General features: G+C 31.8%; 1 long non-coding RNA gene across 1 annotated transcript in view; it reads left to right on the top strand.

The window, feature by feature from the left end:
- The window catches only part of LOC144546062 (uncharacterized), a 104,422-nt gene that overhangs the window by 71,197 nt on the left and 15,790 nt on the right, over window positions 1-17,435 (top strand). The gene's annotated exons all lie outside the window — the stretch shown is intronic.

Genomic DNA, 17,435 nt, shown 5'->3' with positions numbered 1-17,435 from the left:
AAACTCGAAACTTTCAAAATTTTGCATGTATATGCATCACTCATGAAGTACATGGATTTCAACGGTTTGGATTTGGCATTTGACGTCGATCTGATATACTTTTGGAGTTATGCTCACCAAACTTTCTTGGTGAGCATGTCACACGCTAGCTTTACTCTACATATATATATATATGGTTACTTCCCGGAAGTTGCAACTAGGGGTGAGTAAATCGCTCATAACTCGTGAGCCGCTCATAACTCGCTCATTAAAAGCTCGCCTAAATTCGCTCATTTATCCGCTCATTTAAACTCGCTCATTAACAACTCGCTCATTTACTTAATGAGCGAGCATGAGCATGTCACAACTCGCTCATTAAGAATTTGCCACATCTAATCCCTGCCACATTTAATCCTATGTAATTATGTGTAACATCAAGCTTGCCTCATTAAGATTGATAGATAGTGAGCATAGTTTCATATTTAATCTTGTGTAATATAATGAGCATAATGTAACATTTAATCATGTGTAATATACTAATATTCATAGTTTCATATTCATTTTTTTTTGTAAATCAGCAGAACCAAAACCTCCACCTAAAGTCCAAAACAAGTAATAGTCATAACAACTCGCTCATTTAAATGAATTATGAAAATTTGTTGGATTTTGTTATGATGACTTTTAACAAATTTTGTTATGCGTGAGCACATTATATAATTATGTTATGAGTCATAAGTCATAACTCGTGAGCCGCTCATAACTCGCTCATTAAAAGCTCGCTCATCTACAACTCGCTCATTTATCCGCTCATTTAAACTCGCTCATTAATAACTCGCTCATTTACTTAATGAGCGAGCATGAGTATACCCTAACTCGCTCATACTCGCTCATTAATCACCCCTAGTTGCAACCCCTTATTAATTAATTTAAATATAATTTTGTTTTACTCTGGGGACGAAATTGCAATGGGAGTACTTGACGAGTGCATATTAGACTCTGACTGTACATTAATCAATGTTTGTTTCACCTAGCTTCTACCCTTTTATTTTTTCTCTTTTTGACGAGTGGATGTGGTGAGTCGTTGGTCTCTCAACTTATAAGTAGTTGTTGATGCCAATCCTTCATTCTAGAGTAAGGCTTAGATGCTATGAATAGTATAAGGTCATCTATGCTACGGTTTTAAAAACTTATTGTATACATTTTAAATTTCGATTTATGTAGCTCAGTAAATTAGTGATATAATAAACTTGTAGAATACCAATTTATACTATTTTTTATTATTTATAAAAAGAAATGGCAAACAATAGCCTAAAAATATTGACAATTTTCTTTTATTTTTAAGTCATGTTTTGCCATCTTTCATAAATCATAAAAATTGTAAAAATATCTCAAAAATAGTAAAAATTCGGTATTCTACAAGCTCATTATATAACCAATTTATTATTGAGATATTTAAATTGAAGTTTCAAGTTCATACGATAGATTTTTGAAGCCGTAGCACGGATGGCCTTATGCTATCCATAGCACCCAAGCCTTACTCTTCATTCTATGTTGACATACGATCAAAACAACATTTGCAATTAATTAACAATCCTTCGAGTTAGCTGTGGCACGTAGCGGTACGTGTGCTAATTATGTGTCGTGACTTGTGTGTCACATGTCGTGACAAGTTCTCAGTAAAAATAGACACAACACAACATGAAACAGGCACAAAATGACACGAAGAAACGCTCAAGATACTGCATGGTCACGTTGTTTTTCCAACATTAGTTCTTCAATCTAAATTTGGCAATAATCGTTTCATATTTTTTAGGAACTTTTCTGAATCTATTACAATAAAAAAATTAAAATTACAAAAAAAATATTAAATATGATGAAAGATAACTGTTGACCTGTTGATTTGCTAAATAATCTATTACAATAACCCATTTGTCCTCGAAAACAGTCAAATTAGAAGACTGGTATTTTTCTAAAACGTTACATAATTTTTATTTTTTATGATGGGTAAAATGGGCACTTCTCAATTTTTTTTATGAGTTTCCGTCTTCCTTTTCGTATTATTTTGCTTATTATGATTTGATTAGAAGGCAATCCTACTAGCCATCAATTATCTAGCTAATCACTACAAGTAGCACACAAGGACGACCCGAACTATTTTGTTTTTATTATTAATTATTATTGTTCCATCATGACCTAAATTCTTTTTTTATTATTGCTTAATATTTTAGACGTTCCTCGAATCCATTCACATTCTAGCTTGGACAGTTGTCTAATCAATTACTAATTAATTTGATGTTTTGTTTTGTTTTCTTGAGGGATGTTGGATGGGACATCAACGTCTGGACCCTTCGTTCCTTTTATATTGTTCTACCATATGTTTGACTACCATCACGGATGTTGCAATCCCTTATTAATTTAAATCTAATTTTGTTTTACTTGTTTAATCTGTCAAATTGAAGTGCTGGACCTTTATTTTGGACCTAAAAAGTTGGATGGGTTCAATTCCATGTTGGGTGGTGTATAGAAAACACCGTGGGTCGACATCATTGTCATATGGTTAATTGATGGATGGAGCCCATATCATAAATATTATAGAACATTATGGAAGGTGAAACACAAAGGACTAAATAAGGAGGAGTGTATAATGTGCAATGAAGACAGAACCTCAGCAAGCATTAACATTTAAGTCTTGTAACTCATCATGACAGGTTGATAGTTGTTCGTTCAAGTCCTGTATCGACTTCTCTAGCTCCCCTGCCCTTTGCCTCTGTAATTTAGATGACCAAACTCATTAAAAGCCAAAGTCCCCCAACTTTTCAAAGGAAGCAGCTAACAGTCCCCCAACTCCAGTCCCCCAAAAATTTCCGAATATTTTCAACTAATTCTGTAAACATCAATACTAAATCCTGTAAACTAATTCAACAAATCCTGTCAACATAAAAATGCATGAAAGCTGTTAAAAATGCGTGACAGCTGTTAAAAACGCGTGACAGCTGTTGAAAACGTGTGACAGCTGTTGGGAACCACCTTCTGTGAACATACACATAGTATCATGTGAACATACACATATTATCCTGTAAACATACACATATTATCCTATAAACATATACATATTATCATGTAAACATACATATTGTACTTGAAATTATGGCAGTTGTGGCAGTTGAAAGCACGTCAGAACTAAGCTAAAAAGAGAAGACTTTTATACATAAGGATTTTCGGGAGACTGTAGCCCAGGGGACGTTACCTTTTCTCTTTTTCAAAAAAGAAACACCATATAAAATAACCCTTGCAATAAACTTTTCACGAGAAAACCTTATCCAATGGGAAAGCACATATCCAGGCTATAACATGGGGAGATTGTTATAATAGAATAGCCCAGGTAACTTGAGTTCATGGGCTCTGAGAAATTAAATGTAGGCTTGATAATTATAAGATTGTTTGTGTATTGGGCTTCATTCAACGAGGCATTTTTTTAACAAATATATTTCTTAGCTGCCAGTGAGCTAGGTCAAGCAGCAGTTGTCTTGCCAAACACATATATATGCCAATCCTTGAATACATATGATAAGGCTCCACAAATAATAGTAAACATATGATATATGGAGTCGCTTTCTTAAATTAGTAATAACTTGGTTAGGCCTCCAAGCCCATCTGAGATTCTTTTCATTGATGTAGCCCACAATTGTGAGTCTGGTCATTTTTAAAAATGTCCAGTATTTTTTATTTAATGTTGGATATGAAAATAAATATCGGCTTTTATCCTTGTGCTATTATATTCTTTATGCAAAGATGTTATCTGGTAGAAATAGCAAGAGTTGTCGGTGTAATAAATTTCTCATATTGAAACCCTGGTAAATGGTAATAGTTGTCAATTGATTTTTCAAGTGTAACTAGGTACAATATCTAATACCAATTGTAATATGGCGGTTACCAATATATTGCAGCGAGTTTCTAAATATATAAGAGCTAAGTAAATTGCAGTGTTATAGCAAAAACCATTTCACCTAATGATTATCTTGATACTTATTTTTAATATGATATAAAAATATAATCACATCAGAAATACTAAAATAAGCCATAAATTCTTAATACATAGCTAGTTAAACTAAAAATTGCACTGAAAAACTATATCGCTTAACTGTGCTCTGTTTTATATGAACTGTAGTCGTTATTGTACATGTACATATGATAAGTAATTAACCTTTCACAAATCAATTTATTTATTTTCTGCTCGATTCTAAGCATTAAGTAAAACAATTATGAGTATTAAAAATGCAATCAGTATTCAGAAGGAGATAGAAGATAAAAATGAAAATTAGTATTTGTAATAAAAAAGAGAGATTACAAATGGAGCACACTAGTGGAGATTACAAGGAAGAGATAAATTATGAGATGAGAGGCAGTAGGTGAAGAGAAGGTGAACCAACCATTGTCAGGACAAACAATTAGTACATTCAATTGAAACCAATAGCATTGTAATTCAAAGTTCAAAGATACTGTAGAAAAAAAAAAAGTTCCCAATATTTTGCACTTTTTTAAATATTTGGAACTAGATCTTTTTGAAAAAGACCACCAAGCCTGTAGCGAAGCATTAATAGGGGCCATTCACCGATGATCTTGGAGAGGAGTGGAAGAATGGTGCAGAGTACTAGTATAGGAATTGCAAGCCATAAGTTTTTGGGGGCTATCACTGTGAACAAACCGGTACCAAAAGCAATTGCAGTAGCCCCATAGGCACACCACATTAGTGCCCTTGTTGTTTTCCTGTAATTGAGTAGGAAATCCAAGTCCTCCCATGTGGCCAAAATGCAGAGAAATGCGACTGCAAGGGAAGAACACATGGCTATGGTGTCAGAGATGAGGAACACCTGAAAAGCTGCTTTCCTTGCAAAAAGGGGTTGTCCGGCATTAGAGGAATCAGAACTGAATCCGCCTGGCAATGTAAAAGCAGCAGCAAAAGTGATAGTAGCAAGGAGGGCAGCCACCAAAGATGTGTTAGAAGTGTACTTTCTTGTAAGTGACTGGACCTTCTCTCTTGCTTGCATCTGGATCTTCATTTTTGTATTATCTCTTATTACGTAATTCCATCCGGAGGGAATTACATTTGATAACAACGTGAACGACTCATTCTGTGACAGCAAATAAAAATACGATAAAATATATACATAATCTTTCTTGACCTTATATAAAATAAAAATAAAAATTGAGTAGGTGTTTCTAAGTTCACCAATCCTTTGTGAACTCAACTCTAAAGCTAGTGGAATTGGCTTCAAACGACGAATCCAAACCGTTGAAATCCTTCTAATAGAATTATTTCAATGACTTGGATTTGTCGTTTGAAGCCAATATGATAGATTTTATAATTGAGTCCACAAAAGAACTTGGTAAACTTAGGAACACCCAAGTTCTACTAAAACTGTATGGAATTAACGAATTGTATAAAATTAAATAAGTATTGTGTGTAAGAGCAATGAAAATTTAAATAACTTACCCACTTCAAAGTCTTCCATAAGTTTTTCTTTCCATTGACTATGTCAACTGCATGCTTGTTCTTAACATTAACAGCAGTATAATCCTGTCCTGCATGGGTTAGTAAAGAACGAAGGAGCTTTGGGTCGCACTCGTCAGCAGCTCGATGAAGGGGAAGATCGCCATTATTGTTGGTTTGGTTAATAAACCTATGCAGCTGCGGTGTTCTTAGTATGTTGTCAATTGAATGTGGTTTCTTAAAGAAAATAGCATTGTGGAGAGCACTATCCCCTTTTTCGTCGGGAGTATACACAGAATCAGGGCAAGTGCTCATGATCTCTTTGGCAATTGGCAGATAGCCATGTTCCACTGCCGTATTAAATGGAGTATTTCGTGTTGGTTCATACTCAATATATGCTAAATTAGGATCATATTCTAAGAATATCTTGACCGACATGAGTTTGTTTTCAAGTACAGCTCTGTGCATCGGATTGATTCTATGTTTGTCTTCACGGTATGCTAGTTGGGACCGTCCTTCCAACAGTTGCTTAACTATATCTGACAATACATGTCACGATAAAATTAGAACATTTATCTTAAAGACAAATAGAAAAAAATGATAAGAAAGAATTTGTCAATAATTTAAATTCTAATAAATAGCAGTACTCAAATAATCCACTAATATAATATAATAAAAAAATTCAAATACATCATAGAGTTAATTTTAAATTAAAAGAGACATAGAAAACACAAAATATTTAAGATATAGTAACTTTTAAATAATTCGGCTTAAAAATAAATTTCACTCCTTCAAAGAAAAAGTAATTTTATAAAATATCTAAACAAATATTATATCAGAGTTCACGGTGAACCAATAACCGATAGTATATCTAAACAAAATAAAATGTATAGTGCATAGTGCTTATGCACCAAGTTCACTCAAACGTTTTAGTTAAAAAGTTCCCTTCTGCTTTCTTTCTTCTCCCCATTTCCCCATTGGGTTAGTTCAAAAGCCAAAATAAATACATACATAAGACTTAAGTACTACAACAGAATGTGAAAAACAACATGCACAGATTGGACTTATAAGTAATGAACCTGGGTGATCGAATCTCACTGCAGCATGCATAGCTGATTCATTATCTGGGCCAAAAACTGCAGAAGATGGGATTTGTACCAATCGCTCTATAACTCTAGAATATCCTCTGCGGGCTGCCATATACATGGGTGATTCGCCAGTATTGTTAACTTGCTCGGACAATCGTGGCTCTATCTCCAATAGCTGCAGTGCCAAATTTTCAAAGCCATTTCTCATGGCATGATGCAACGCATTTTCGTTGCGCCTATCAGCCTTCAAGAGCATGCGGTTGAATGGCCTTCCTTCCTCCAAATCATTATGCGGCATATACTGTGATGCAGCAGTGATGATGTCAGAAGCCAATGAAGGGTTAGGTGCCATCAGAGCAGCTATCAGTGGGGTCTCACCATCAATGTTGGTGCCGGAGAAGAGGTTAGGGTGTCGGGACCAGGCCTCCCTTGCAAACTCGTGATGGCCGAGCATGGCGGAAATGTGAAGGCAATTGTTTTTGTGCGGAGTGGTAGAGAGAAGGATATCAGGGTTGGTATCAAACAGGTTGATGCAGAGGCTGACATCACCTTCAGAGCATGCCTTGAGGAGCTGTCGTAGTAGTTGTGGGTCTATTGGGATAACAGGTGGGCTGGAAGAGGAAGCTATGGTAGCTGAATTGGTCATTCTTTGAGAGCATGCAATAATGAGGAGAAAGCATGCATTGAGAAGCTGTTGTAGTCGTTGTGGGTCCATTGGGATAACAGGTGGGCTGGAAGAGGAAGCTATGGTAGCTGAATTGATCATTCTTTCAGAGCATGCATTAATGAGGAGAAAGCATGAATTGAGGAGCTGTCGTAGTAGTCGTGGGTCTATTGGGATGACAGGTGGGTTGGGAGAGGAAGCTGAGCTATCGGAATCGCTCATGCTTTCTTGATTGCTTAGTTAGTCGCCTTAATTTGGGTATTGATCTTGAGAAAATAAGATAGATTTATATAATTAACTCGACAAGTTAAGAAACCACTTTGGCTGAATAGCTGATGGTTGCTTGTTTGCTTAGTTGCCTTAAATAGAGTACTTCCCAGTGAAAGATATAAAATAAAGATTTATACAACTTGACAAGTTAAGAATATTGACTCGCATGAGATTGACAGTGGGCACAATCATTACATGCATACCTTAAAGGGAAATATGGACTTGAAAGCAACAAGGAAGGTATAGCAACCGACATTTGAACCAATGAGACTTTTTTGTATAGCAACCGACTCACTGATTCAAAACTAGTTTGGATCGGTAAAATTAATCGGTATAATTTTTTGACTCTATTTAATAATAAATATATGATTCATCCACTTCAAAAAGTAATGGACACATCCATTTGCAATTAATTGGAGGTTGTTAGAACAATTTTAGAATAATGCTTGTGTTCTGGAGTTCCATAAATTTATCACATGATCAACATAACTTATATTTGGATATATACCCTTTAAGTAGGGTTCTTTTTGCAAAATTAAAAGAAGAATTAATTAGTATCCCGTCCTAAACAATTTTTTTCATAATTTTCTACATAGCAATAAAACATCTTCGGTTTTTTATTTACTTCCAAACACGTTTTATCTTATGTAGATGATTAATTTTAGAGTGTAAGTAATTAAATGCGCTCTTCAAATAGGCATGTATTTTTTCAATTACAAAATGAAATTTGCAAAAAATACTTATAATAACAAAAGGGTGAACAACTACTGCGTTTTATTTATGGGAAAATAAATTGCGCTTATTCCATTAGTGTACATTAGTTTACAAGGGGGAATTTATATACCCCTCAATTGCAAAAACATGAAAATTACGTATTTCCACCTCTAAAAATATTTATAATATCATATTTATTCTGCTAGAGTCATATATAAACAACGAATATAAAAAGCCGATAATAATCAAATGGTATACAAATAATAGATGTTTTGAAATGGATAATCAAACAGAATTTCTCAAACTATTCAGATTGAATATAAATAACAAATGAAATTTTGAATCCAAACACAGTCCGAGGAACGAATGCTCTGAGACCATATGTCACACCTCAAATTTTGACAATCCAGAGTGTGACTATAATATCATCATCGCAATTTTCCTTGACCTGTTAACCTACGTCGCAAAAGAAAAGAAAAGAAAATAACAAAACAGAGTCAGCTACAAAGCTCAATAACCGGTTATTTAACGATGCGCTACTCTATAATTGGCTTATTTTAACAACCATTCAAGCAGGTTGGATTAATCCACACAAATATACATCAAATTATGCACACATATTTAACTGACAATAGCATGTCGGTCTAGGTTATCCATATAACAAGTCACACCATATTCACATAGTTGGAATCCCATCACATAGGCAATTTCCCAACTTCCAGAACACACATTCTTATCAAATTCCAACCTCAGACCCGCTATCCTGTTAAAGACATGTTATTTTAAATATTTTGATTCTAATCGTCATGAATATTCCAACAATCGTTGCGAATTTCTCAAGAAGTTTATCATATTCTGATTAAATTTTGCTGATTTTGATTGAAATTGTGCTGTCTCTCATGTTTTATAATGAAATAACGAGACTAACTCATATTAAGACTATAAATCACTATATTTTGAAATTTTTATTTCATGAATACTTTTTAAAAGTGAATTTGCTCAATTCTAGAGTGGATACTTTGCCCCTTGTATATATTACTCAAAGTAGTTACTGTTGAACTTGGACTAAACAAAATATAATAAATATATTGTGGGCTAAAATGAAAAATAGAGTTAATATAGTGCAACAAAGGAATGTAGGAAGTTGATATATATGAGCATATATTGATATCATATCTTTAAAGTCTGATCCAACGGGGAATCAACATTATCGCACATGCTGTGTTGTCGTCACGTGCTTGATTGTACAAACCTATGAGAAACCTATGAGAAAAGTCTGATCCAACGGTTTGTACAAATCTATGAGAAAAGATCTGACGGTGTATTTATCGTCTGTACAAAATTGGTTGTTTTCTTTATCCGAATCTAGCTACATTTCAGTTCTTTATGTATCAGTAGTACGTTACAAATTAAACTAGATATTATATATTTATCAATAACTCGGTAAAAGATGGAAGTTCATCACGTTATTATCAGGTCCATTCAAATTGGAACTTGTTGCTTTGTTGCTTCTTTTTTTCTTTTTACTTTTGTGCTTTTTACACGTCTATACCTCTTAAAGATATATAAAAAAAAAAAAAAAAGATTTATACGACTCGACAAGTTAAGAATATTATTGAACTTGGATGAGACTGATGCTTTCGGCATGTGCTCTCATATTCCCTTGCAAAAATGGTAGACCCTGGTCATAGTTCATCAATTGATATTTCAATTGTAAGTTTATTAAAAGAGCTATAAATATTTAATTAATCCCACTTCTAAATTATGGCGGTTCAAAGTTTGAGCTATAAATAAGATTATTATGGCAAAAACCATTTCACATAATGATTATCTCGATATATATTTTTAACATGATATTAAACATAATTATTATAAATACTAAAAGAAACCACAAATCTAAGCATTAAGTATAGAATAATGCTGATATATGTGCCGGTCTATATGTAATGGCTGTTTGGCCACCACATAAAAAAATAATAAACAAAAATAAATAAATGTTATAACACAACGACAACTAAATAGTAACTATTTGTATGTAATTTATTCAACCTATGATTCATTTCTGTTTGTAGCTGCGTACGTAGGTGACCAAGTATCAAAAGTAAATAAGTTGGTAGAATTTTAAGAACCATGTTTGTTCTACCTTCAAATTCAAACCACAGCATTGAAATTCAAACTTCAAATTTTTGCAACAGGAGGAATTGGATCACGAAAAATATTTGGGAAGTATTTTTTATTTTTTTTTACTTCCAAAAAAAATTTCCTTATTTAATTTAATTGAATAGTTGACCCCTAATTTAACTAAATCAAAAGTTTATTCAAATTTTCCAAGCTCATTTACAAAGTACAAAGATATCATAAGACGACAAATCAAGGAATACATTTAAAACTATTATAATAATTTTCATCAAACTCATACTACGAAAGCTCTGACATCTATTTTTATGGATACTTGATGCCATAAATAATTATGATAGTATCAATTATATCTGTATTGCTGATGCAACTATATATTATCATCAGGAAATTAATAATGTTTAGATAGCATTGCAATTGATGATTCAATTTTTCTTAATACATGCGAAAAATACTATCATTTGGATATGAATTTAAAAATTAGAATAACAAAAAATAATATATTAACAATTTTGACATTCAAAATAATAATTTATTGAACCAAAGTTATTTGACAATTTCTTCTCTATAATATTACTACACAAATATAATATAATTAATTAATTTGCTTCCTGCATAGAGTTCAATATCTTCCCCACACTAAATAATTTAGAATTAGCGTTCTCTAATAAGACAAATGAGCAACGACCATGGTGATACACAACTCACACTAGGCGGCATGGTGTAATTAATTATGTGAAACTAAATAATAAACTCAAAGGCCTTTTCTAAGAACGAGATAGATCGGCTAGTGTGTTTAGATCTTTAATAGCTTTACAAATAGCTGAGCATGACATGGTATTTTAAATATTTTGATTCTAATTGTCATGAATATGTCAACAACCGTTACGAATTTCTGAAGAAATTTAACATATTCTAATTAAATTTTGCTGATTTTGATTGGAATTGTGCTTTCTATCATGTTATATAATATATGAAATAACAAGACAAGCTAACTCATAATAAGACTTAAATCACTATATTTTGAATTTTTTATTTCTTGAATACCTCTTAAAAGTGAATTTGCTCAATTATTGTAGAGTTGATACTTTGTCAACTTGGATCATATTGCTTCTTTTTTTTTTCTTTTTACTTTGTGCTTTTTACACTTTTATAACTCTTGAAAGATATAAAAAAAAAAAGATTTATACAACTCGAGAAGTTAAGAATATTGAACTTGCATGAGATTGACAGTGGTCTTTGAATGTTTTTATTTTAATTGTTTAGGTTAAGCTGAGGCCTTTGAGTGCTTTTTCTTTTTTGTTTTAATATGTGTGGACCCAAGAGTGTTTAGGGCTTTTGAATGTTTTTTTTTTTGAGAATTATTTTCTATAGAAATTAATAAAATGGAAGAGATAGAAATAGAAATATGTGATTCAAACTTTTGAATGTTTTTTTTTGTTTAGGGCTTTTGAATCTTTTTTGTTTAGGGCTTTTGAATGTTTTTTTTTTTGAGAATTATTTTTGAATTATAATGATTCAAACTTTTGAATTATTAGGATCAGTAAAATTTCTACCGATCTTTCTACCAATCAAAAATCAGATTTAAAGAGCCAGCTGAATCTAAACTAATTAGCTAATAGGATACTAAATAGAAAACAATGCTCTAACTTCTAATTTCCAATGCTTTCACTTCTAATTTTAATTATCAATAAGAATGCAATACCTAATCAAAAGAAGATAGGAGAGCACCCCTTCGAAATTATTTTAATTTTTACCACCTAATTTTAAATCTAATTATAAATTAGAATTCCAGTCGGGGGCAAAGTTGATCCAGAGAATTTCAGAGGAGGACAAAGTTGGTCCGGAGAATTACAGAGGTGGGGCAAAGTTTGTCCGAATCAATAAATCTTCATTAAATATGATTGAAATCATAACCATGCTCAATAGTTAATATCCTCAGCTAATTTGTTCGTTAAAATTTAAAATCTAGAGATAAAAAACAAAGTTGTCGAGATCGAAAGATCTTCATAAAATTTTACAATTTATTTAAACATTTCCTTTTATGTTATGAAGAAGTATTGTTATGAAGACTAGAGTCTAATGATAGTGACAATATATCATTTATTGAGGTTTGATTGTAACTTTAATTTTAGAGTGAAGTGCGTGCTATACATGCATGCTTATTCTTTAATATTTTTTACTTTGTAATGAAGAATTAATTTGTAGGAACATTAATACTACAAAGATAAGATCATGCTACACAATATATGGGTATTTGTAGAATTGTAGTCTACATAAATAATAAGGTAAGAAACCATATTACTATTATAAAAATAATTTAAATAATTGATATCTATATTGTTTACATTGTTGTAGTTATTTTGTCAGCACGATTTTAAATTATAAAAAAAATGCTACATTTTTTGAAGCATCCATATTTAATAACATTAACCAAAGAGTGATATAATAAATTGAAGTCACAGTTTTTCCGTGATGTAAATTGTATAATAAATTATTGATGTCATTGTCAGCGTTTCAGAAATGATATCATAGATGACAATATTTTTTAAAATGCTACAGATAAAAAGAAGTTGATGTAGGGGTGTTCATTTCATCTAGTCCGGTTTAATCGGTTTTAAATCACACTGAAAGAGTTTGGTTTAAAAAGGTACTGTTTTTCTAGTAAAATGGATCGGTTCGGTTTATTTTTTAAAACCAGTTTAATAGTACAGTTGGATTCAGTTTAGATATTTTAAACCCGATTAGAATTGACTAAATTTTTTAAACCCCATCACCAGTCCAAATCAAAAAATTTTAAAAAAAATTAAAAATTACTTCATAATGTATATAGCTTTGTTCAGTTCAAAACCGTTTAAACCTGACCAAACAAAATTTTTAAATTCATCTTTTAAAAAAACTAAAATTTTTAACAAAACATGGTTATTTTTGTGATTAATTAATATTCTATATGAGTTCAACCGAACAAACATAAAATATAGCAATTAAAAACTCAAAGGTTTGTTCTAAGAGCGAGATAGATAGACTAGTGTGTTTAGATCTAATAGCTCTATAAATAGCTGAGAATGCTATTTTGATTCTAATTGTCATGAATATGTCAACAATCTTTACGAATTTCTCAATAAGTTTTACATATTCTAATTAAATTTTGCTGATTTTGATTGGAATTGTGCTTTTTATGGTGTTATATAATATATGAAATAACGAGACTAGCTAACTCATATTAAGACTTAAAATCACTATCTTTTGAAATTTTTATTTCTTGAATACTTCTTAAAAGTGAATTTGCTCAATTGTAGAGTGGATACTTTGTCCCTCGTATATATTACTCAAAATAGTGACTGTTGAATTTGGATTAAACCAAAATGTAATAAATATATTGCGGGCTAAAATGAAAAATAGAGTTAATTTAGTGCAACAAGGAATATATATAGGCAGTTGATATGAGCATATAGATATCATATCTTTAAAGTCTGATCCAATGGGGGATCAACATTATCGCAAGTGCTGTGTTGTCGGCTTCCCCTAGATAATCCGATTGTACCAACTTACTTCATGTCTGATCCAACGGTTTGTACAAACCTATGAGCAAAGATCTGAGGGTGTAATTATCCTTTGTACAAAGTTGGTTGTTTTCTTTATCAAAATCTAGCTACATTTCAGTTTTTTTATGCATCAGTAGTGCAAAACTAGATACTATTTATCAATAACTCGGTAAAAGATGGAAGGTCATCACGTTAGCGGTTCCATTCAACTTGGATCTTGTTGCTTTGTTGCTTCTTTTGTTCTTTTTGCTTTTCTGCTTTTTACACTTTTATAAAAAAAGATTTATAAAACTCGACAAGTTAAGAATATTGAACGTACTTGAATGAGATTGACAGTGGGCTCGATCATTATTTCCCTTTTGTTTAGGTTAAGCTGAGGTGTTTGAATTTTTTTTTTTTTTTTAATTGAATAGGTTAAGCTGAGGCCTTTGAGTGCTTTTCTTTTTTGTTTTAATATGTGTGGACCCTGGAGTGTTTAGGGATTTTGAATGCTTTTTTCTTTTGAGAATTATTTTCTATAGAAATTAATAAAATGTAAGAGACAAAAATAAAAAAAAGCACATCAGGTAGGAATTATACTGATTCAATTTTTTGAATTATTAGTATCGGTAGAATTCCTACCGATTTTTCTACTAATTAAAAATTTGATGTATTTTTTCCATTTTCTCTCTTCCATTTTATTAATTTATGTAAAAAATTATTCTCTCTGTCTTTTTTTTTTTTTTAATATGTGTCGGTCCAGAAGTGTTTAGGCACTGGTACGGATTTCATGCAGTCTACCCTATGATATGTAATTGCAACCTATGATTGTGCATTTTGTTTGGGTTATTATGCAAATGGAATCTGGAGAAAGAAAAATCATTATTTTCAAACAAAAGATAATAACAATTTCAGCATGATACAGATACTAGACATGTTGAAATAGTATAACATGGTTGGCATTGGCCTCCACACCCCGTTTGATATGTTTTTTTTCATTGGTGGCACATAGAATTAAGGCCATATTGGGCTTTAATGGACGAAATTTTCAAAATGATAGTTACATTCCTCTAAGTATTATGACCAAGGACAACGTATTTGTGTTCAGGGGCGGATCCAAAGAGAACCACGGAGATAGTTGCTCACTTGCCCCCCTCTTCCCTCTTGAATTTTGAAATTCAGTAGAAAAATACGAGTCTGATACCACTTTGCTTCTCTCTAGATTGAAAACCCGCCATATCAATTCAAAAGCATTGTTAATGAGAAATTTTTGTTGTTTTTATAGAAATTTACAGGTCCGGACCAACATTTTTGTTTTTTTAATATGTATATTGATGTTATTTTATTATTTTTTATTATGTAAGAGTATATTATTTTTGTTTTTTTTTGTTACGTTAATTTTTTTTTTTTATCTACTCAATTAGTTAATGAGTTTGAACTCGATTCTTACCCCCCTCCCCTCCCTCTAGCAGAAATATTGCATTCGCCCCTGAATGTGTTAGGATTGACATCATCATAAATAGAACTAAATTAATTGGACGGTTAGAATATGTTGAGGTTAATCATAAAAGTTCGTCAAATCATACTTTTATGTAAATTTGATTTAAATTTAAAAAAAAAAAGAGATTTAATGGGTACAAAATAATTGTCTAGTAGAATTATGGAGTATATCAAAGTTATGTACGGATTATAAATTATAATATGATTAATTATGAATTGTATCTATCAATCTGAATTATAAGGTGTGCTTAATTAAGAAAATCAATTAGAGAAAGATATGAATGATTGGGTTTTTCCAAACATATTAACTCGTTCTAGTGTCCGATTAAAATTCAAATCAATTTAATCCGAGGTAGAGTTTATGAATCTCTCTTAATATTTGTGCCAGATCTAAACTCAAAATTTGAGTAACCTGAGGTGATATGAATTCCAGGATTTTTTTTTAAATTAAAAAAAATCATTTTTGCTTGAAACGGAAGGGTACCTGTGGTTGTTCGACAAACAGATGAAACCGCATCATTTGTGCAGTCCAATAAGGATAGTATCATTTTTGACAACTACTACACCAGCCACACGAACTACAAGTGATAAGAGGAAAAAAAAAAAATGGTGGAACCGCACAATTACCTACCTTTCTAATTTGAAAACAATATGAAAAAGGTGATTTTAATAGGCACAATAAAATATTATTTTATCTTTGAACCTTCTATGTTTTAATAGGCACAATAAAACAGTTTCAGACGAAATTGGATGAAATAATCACCTACTGTTTAAGTCGATCTGAAATCGAATCGGTACAGGTTGATTCTGGTCCGGAACGGCCGATTTTTCCTTCTATGAAGCCACCTCGAGCAAAGATAGAGAAACAATGTCAAGTAGCATGTGAGGGGGGACAAAGGGGGCGAGAGGTGTCATCTCGAGAGGAGCAATTTGTGTGGTCTGACCGGGAAGAGGTGGGACAAAGAGCGAAAAAGGGGGGGTAAAACACTAAAACTGGAGGTGATCTAGATTTTGATTCAACACTCATATTGGCACGGATCTTAATGCAGATCAAACATTTTAGATTTTTTTGGTAGAATTGAGGCATTTGTTATAGTCTTCAAAACAGAAAATTTGATGAATCAAAGTTCATTTATTAAGCCCATATCCGTCAATTATTCTTTAAACTCACTCACGGCTTGAAAATTGATAAATCAAAGTAAATTCAGTAAGCCCACAAAGGCCCAACGAGCCCAAATAAGAAAGTTCTCTCGCATGTTCTGCTCGTTTTCTCATTTCGCTCTGGCCGCCCATTTACTCTCACTTTGTTTTTTTTAATTTACTATTTTACCCTCAATACTTTTGTTCTTCCTATCAGTGGTTCGTTGTTTAATTGTAATTTAAGTGGCTTTATATTCCTCTTGCTGCACAATTACCTCGAATATTATTTCTCCATTTTAAATTACGGGAGATCTCCTTATGTTATAAATGTTTGTTATAATTCTTTTAATATTTTTTTTAGATAAGTACGAAATAAGAAATTTTGTATATATTCCCAAATTCCGTAAAGATATTGTAATAAAAACATAAAATTTGATTCCTATGTATATTTTAATATAAAATTTGTATTGATCACTAGTTCGAATTGACTTTTGAAATTTCATAAATATAATTAGAAATGTAAAGTATGATTGAAACAAAAAGAAATAAAACATTTTAACCTTACTTAGTATAATCCATGAAATATAATATTTATAATTTGGGTTTATAATTTGATATGTTTAGTTGAACAAGGTATGAAAAGCCCGGCCCAAACTATACGACCTAATTCTATATATAAATATGTAGGGTCACATGTAATGTGAAAGTTCATAAATGCTGTTTGATTTTGAAGAGAGAAACTTTGGATCCAATCAAATCAAGATATATATAAAATGAAATCTAGGGGATTGAGAAATTGATTTTAAATTTGTATTGGCCAGCTTATAGTTGTTAAATTTGTTAATGAAAACATGTTTATGGAATACGTATATCACCAAAAATTAATTTGAATTATTGAGAACAAGTTGGCATAATTAAATTAAGGATGA

The sequence above is a fragment of the Carex rostrata genome, chromosome 29, assembly GCF_964058835.1.
Source record: "Carex rostrata chromosome 29, lpCarRost1.2, whole genome shotgun sequence".
Classification (NCBI taxonomy): domain Eukaryota; kingdom Viridiplantae; phylum Streptophyta; class Magnoliopsida; order Poales; family Cyperaceae; genus Carex; species Carex rostrata.
Note: the sequence above shows the minus strand (reverse complement) of the source record. Positions and strands in the feature narration are given on the sequence as shown.